General features: G+C 44.3%; 1 pseudogene; it reads left to right on the top strand.

Annotated features, from left to right (window-relative positions):
• The window catches only part of LOC143037064 (uncharacterized), a 17417-nt pseudogene that overhangs the window by 5656 nt on the left and 6761 nt on the right, over positions 1 to 5000 (top strand).

The raw sequence follows: 5000 nt of genomic DNA, 5'->3' as shown, positions 1-5000 counted from the left end.
GTCCGTCTTAAAACCAATGACTGGGGTTACCCAAAGAAAATAATTTCATATAATTACACGATGGAAAGAAACATTTAATCTAACCATATATACTATACGTTTGCTAACAATATGAACTGAAATTAGGCATTGTATAACTTTGACAATTTCGTCAAGAAAATCCTGGAGCTTCCCACATCCCCAGGAAAGTTCAGGCCGTGCACGATATTGTGGAAACATCATGTGCGCCTTTCCAATTTCTCAGTACGTCCTTGTGTATTTTGTATCTAACTCGCTTAATTTTTTTGTCATTTTGTATTCACTGATGATGTTTTAATAGACGAAAATGTCTGGACCTTGTCTCTTATCTTCTAGTGGTTTTCTGCAATCACTGGATGGTCTCACCAAAGTTGCTAGGTAGCATCGAATGCATAGTCCAAAATGTAAGCGAATCATCGAGTGTACTGGGATTGTTGTGGTTGTGATTTGAGTCTGAAAAAGGTGTGATATTACTCTGCAGAGTCTCTGATGTCCGCCGATGCACGCAAAGAGGGAGGGGTCCTCAGGGGATATAATTGGTCCACGTAAATACAGAGCACCTCGAGGGAAAATGAGGTTAAAACAAAAATGGCTCACCCCCTCCCACTCCCAAGTCATACGACATGACGTCATGTCGTCTCGCGCGTTTGTATATAAGCCGAAGAAGGACCCGAGTGTTTACCAAACACTATTACCATCATGGCTCTCAAGGTAGGCCGTTCAAGCTAAGCCTCTTGGCTTGCTTATTCGTGCTTATATACTGTACATGAATGGGAAAAGGTAATTAGATCTATGAATTTAGTGCCTTGTTGCGTGTGATCGTGAGACCTCTGCCTATCCACAGGTTGCCATCGCCCTCGCCGCCCTCGTCGCTGTCTGCCTGGCCCGGCCAGACTCCAGGCCCGCCAACCTCTACTCCGCCTCTAGTGAGTCGGAGGAGTCCCACGAGCGCGCCTACGTCCGCGACTCTATGGAAGACTACGGCTCCCCCAAGTACGACTTCAACTACGCCGTTAAGGACGACGACTCCGGTAACGACTTCGGCCACCAGGAGACACGTGACGGCGACCGTACCGAGGGCTCCTACTACGTCCAGCTCCCCGACGGACGCCTCCAGAAGGTCACTTACTACGTCGACGGCGACTCCGGTTTCGTCGTCAACGTCGAGTACGAGGGCGAGGCCCACTACCCAGAGCCGGAGTCGAGTGAGGAGGACCGTGCCTACGCCCCTCCTCCCCGATCTCTCTATGGGGCTCCCAACTAAATGGATACCCACAACCCTCTACCGCTACACCGTCTTCTAGATACTAACTTCTAGATGGAGTCAGAGCCTACCGAGGGTCTCACGCTCCTCCTAGTCCCGTGACCTCGAATGATTTTGGTGTGGCTGAAGATAATTTATTTCTACGATGAAGTATTTCTGTATAAATAAAATGAAAATGTAATTTTTATCTCTTGCTTAACCATTGCAAATACACACGGATACACAAACCCACATCTTTAATCTTGGTAGTTATCCAAATCTACATCACAATTGTTGCCTTCCACTACACCGAGTGGGGGGGAAAATGGAGCCTCACAGTAACCGGTAATGGTACATTCGTCCTCCCAAAGTCTCCCTGGAATAAAGCATTGGACTGCTCTCTGTGTTGTATGAGAGTGGTTCACTTTGTATCTCGCCAGTTGACGGGAAGAGGAGAAGAACAGACATCAGCTACCACTTCTTACCCATGAACTGTATTGGACGCTGGGCCTCCATGTGAATGTGAGGGTCTTGATCTAATTTGGATACGGACAGCAGTGAGCTACCTGTCTCCGACGTCTATCTCGGAGGACCATAAGTGCTAAGTACTTATAATTGGACCTTCTATGCCTTTGATGTATATCTGTATTGTATATACAGTATAGGCATAGGGTGTGTATTTGCGTCTGAAATAAGAAATCCAAACTCGAAATCCAAATCCGACCAAAATTGGTGAAGAAATCGATAAAAATAAAATCACCGGTGTTAGTGTTAAACTCAATGAGCTTGATCCATTTTACAATTGTTGTGATTCTTCTAACAAGTCAAAAACAAGGCCATGAGGCCTAACGGAGTAGGATGCTCAGTTGGTATTCTGTCTAAGCAGAAGAAAACATCTAACAAGCCGAAAACAGAGCATTTGGTTTCAGCGCCGTGAGTCATTTAACCGGCTGCAGTTAGCGCTTGGAGAATCACAACAAAGGCGGAGACAGTAAGATACTGCACAGGAATAATGAAACTCATAAACCTATATTTTCTTCTCCCCTCTTCTTTGGTAGAGGTTTATTGATAGTGATTAGATAATTAGGTAATAATGAGAATGTATAAAAATGAAAAAGGTGAAAGCCTTTAGGGAAAAGTAAGATTATTCATGTGATTTTTTCTACTAAAATAGAATATACATTGTGATTCTTGAAAAGAAATATTTTTTGTATAAACTGTATTTACAGAAACATCCATCGCGTATAGTGTAGAGGTAGCTTTGATAAAACCTACTGCGCAATGTTATTTAGAATATATCGCTACATTTCATATGAACTTCAATACTTAGAAAAAAAATGGGAAATTAGAGACGTAGTCCAATAGTTTTGTTCTAATTTAGGTTGTTTCACTGTTAGTTTCAATTATTTGGCTCCTCCCCAAAAAATTACCAGTGAGATAGAAATGAACATTTAGTAAACATTTTTTGTATATCATCACATATAGAAATGTAAGACACTATAATTTTTATGTTTTCAGGAGAGCTGAGTTTTTTCACGTTTCCTCGAGCTTACAGGATTTGTAATCCTGAATTCATGAAGAAGATACATTACATTGCATCAGACTTAAGATATTTAAAAAGTGTTGTGGACAAACAGAATGTCCAAACACTCTTCTTATGGTATTTCTCAGGAAAGAAAGATGTTTTTCTTTCAACAAGAACCTTTTTACTACTTCCATTCTATGAGAGTCTAACAAGAAAAGATTAAGATTCTTCAGGATATTCACATCAATGTAAGTCTTAAGAACTAAAACTCCATTACAACCTTGATAGAAAAAACAGTGAGTGATAAGGTTGGCTGTGTTTGCAGGATTTATTGTTTATATTGTGGTAAGCGCTCCATCGGACAAACTGAAGAGGGGTTAAAAAGCAAGAACTAATCAACGTAGGTACAGCGTTAGATCTGGACAACGGTCCAATGGAGTTATTGTCCAGCTTAAAGACTAAAAATCACACCACTGACTGGAATAACCCCAAGAAAACAACTTAATTTAATTCCATGACGGTAAAAAACACTAAATCCAGTCATATAAAACTTATATCTGATAACAATATGAACTGAAGCTTAGCATTGTATAACCTTAGCAATATCATCAATAAAATCCTTGAGCTTCCCACATCCCCAGGAACGTTCAGGCCAGAACGATATTGTGGAAACATCGTGCGTGCCTTTCCAATTCCTCACTATGTCCGTGTGTATTCCGTCTTTATTTTGCTCGTCGTTTTGTCATCTTGTATTCCCTGAAGATGTTTTAACAGACGAAAATATCGACTCTGTTATTTTCGAGTGGTTTTCTGCAAATATCCACTGGTGGTAACATTGAATGCATAGTGCAAAGCACAGGTAAATAATTGAATGTGCTGGATTTTTTATGATTGTGAATGAAGTCTGAAACGAGTGTAATCAACTGGACCAAACTAATTAACGAGGGTAGCAATGAAATGGAACAGTGGACTGAAACATCTGTGGTACCCACCATTGCACGCAAAAAGGGAGGGGTTGGTAAGCCTATCAAGGTTCTCTAAATAACCCTGAGTGTGGAACGACCGTGGTCCTCGGGAAATATAATTGGTCCACGGAAGTACAATGCACTTGGGAGGAGAATGGGGGCGAAAAAAGAAAATTGACTGACCAACCCCCTCCCACTCTCGAGTCACACGACATGACGTCACGTCGTCTCGTGCGTATATAAGCCGAACAAGGACCCGACCGACTACCAAACACCCACCACCATCATGGCTCTCAAGGTAGGCCGTTCTCTTTAACTCACCCTCTTGACTTGGCTGTTCGTGTTTATATACGTGAATGGGAAAAGGGTTAAGATCTATGAATTTTGTGCTTCGCTGTGTGTGATCGTGAGACCTCTGCTTATCCACAGGTTGCCGTCGCCCTCGCCGCCCTCGTCGCCGTCTGCCTGGCCCTGCCAGACTCCAGGCCCACCTACCTCTACGCCGCCCCGAGCGAGTCGGCGGACTCCCACGAGCGCGCCTATGTTCGTGACTCCGAGGAGGACTACGGCCCCGCCAAGTACGACTTCAACTACGCCGTCAAGGATGACGACTCCGGCAACGACTTCGGCCACCAGGAGACACGTGACGGCGACCGTACCGAGGGCTCCTACTACGTCCAGCTCCCCGACGGACGCCTGCAGAAGGTCACTTACTACGTCGACGGCGACTCCGGTTTCGTCGCCAACGTCGAGTACGAGGGCGAGGCCCACTACCCTGAGCCAGAGTCGAGTGAGGAGGACCGTGCCTACGCCCCTCCTCCCCGATCCCTCTACGGAGCTCCCAACTAAATGGACACCTCCCCAGCCCTTACCGCTCGACCGTCTCCTCAACAGGAGCTTCTAGATGGAGCCAGTGCCTGCCGAGGGTGCCACGCTCCTCCTAGTCACGTGACCTCGAATAATCTTGGTGTGCCTGAGGATAATTTATTTCTACGATGAAGTATTTCTGTATAAATAAAATGAAAGTTTGATCTTTATCTCTTCCTTACCCATTGAAACTATCACATTTGTACATTCCCACGTCTTCAGTCTTGTTGCAATACGTCAGTACGTATCAAAAGTTTTACGTCGCGAATCTTAGTAAAACGGTAAGAACCTGGTAGTGTTTGCCTTTGGAGTTGATTGCCTTGGCTGAGCGTGTGTGCTTTGGATCGTAGGGTGGTGGTTCCAGCTATAACCTTTGAAGTAC

Source organism: Oratosquilla oratoria, chromosome 21, assembly GCF_046742065.1.
Source record: "Oratosquilla oratoria isolate Oo_2021 chromosome 21, ASM4674206v1, whole genome shotgun sequence".
NCBI classification, from domain to species: Eukaryota; Metazoa; Arthropoda; class Malacostraca; order Stomatopoda; family Squillidae; genus Oratosquilla; species Oratosquilla oratoria.
This window is presented reverse-complemented; position numbering and strand designations above follow the sequence as displayed.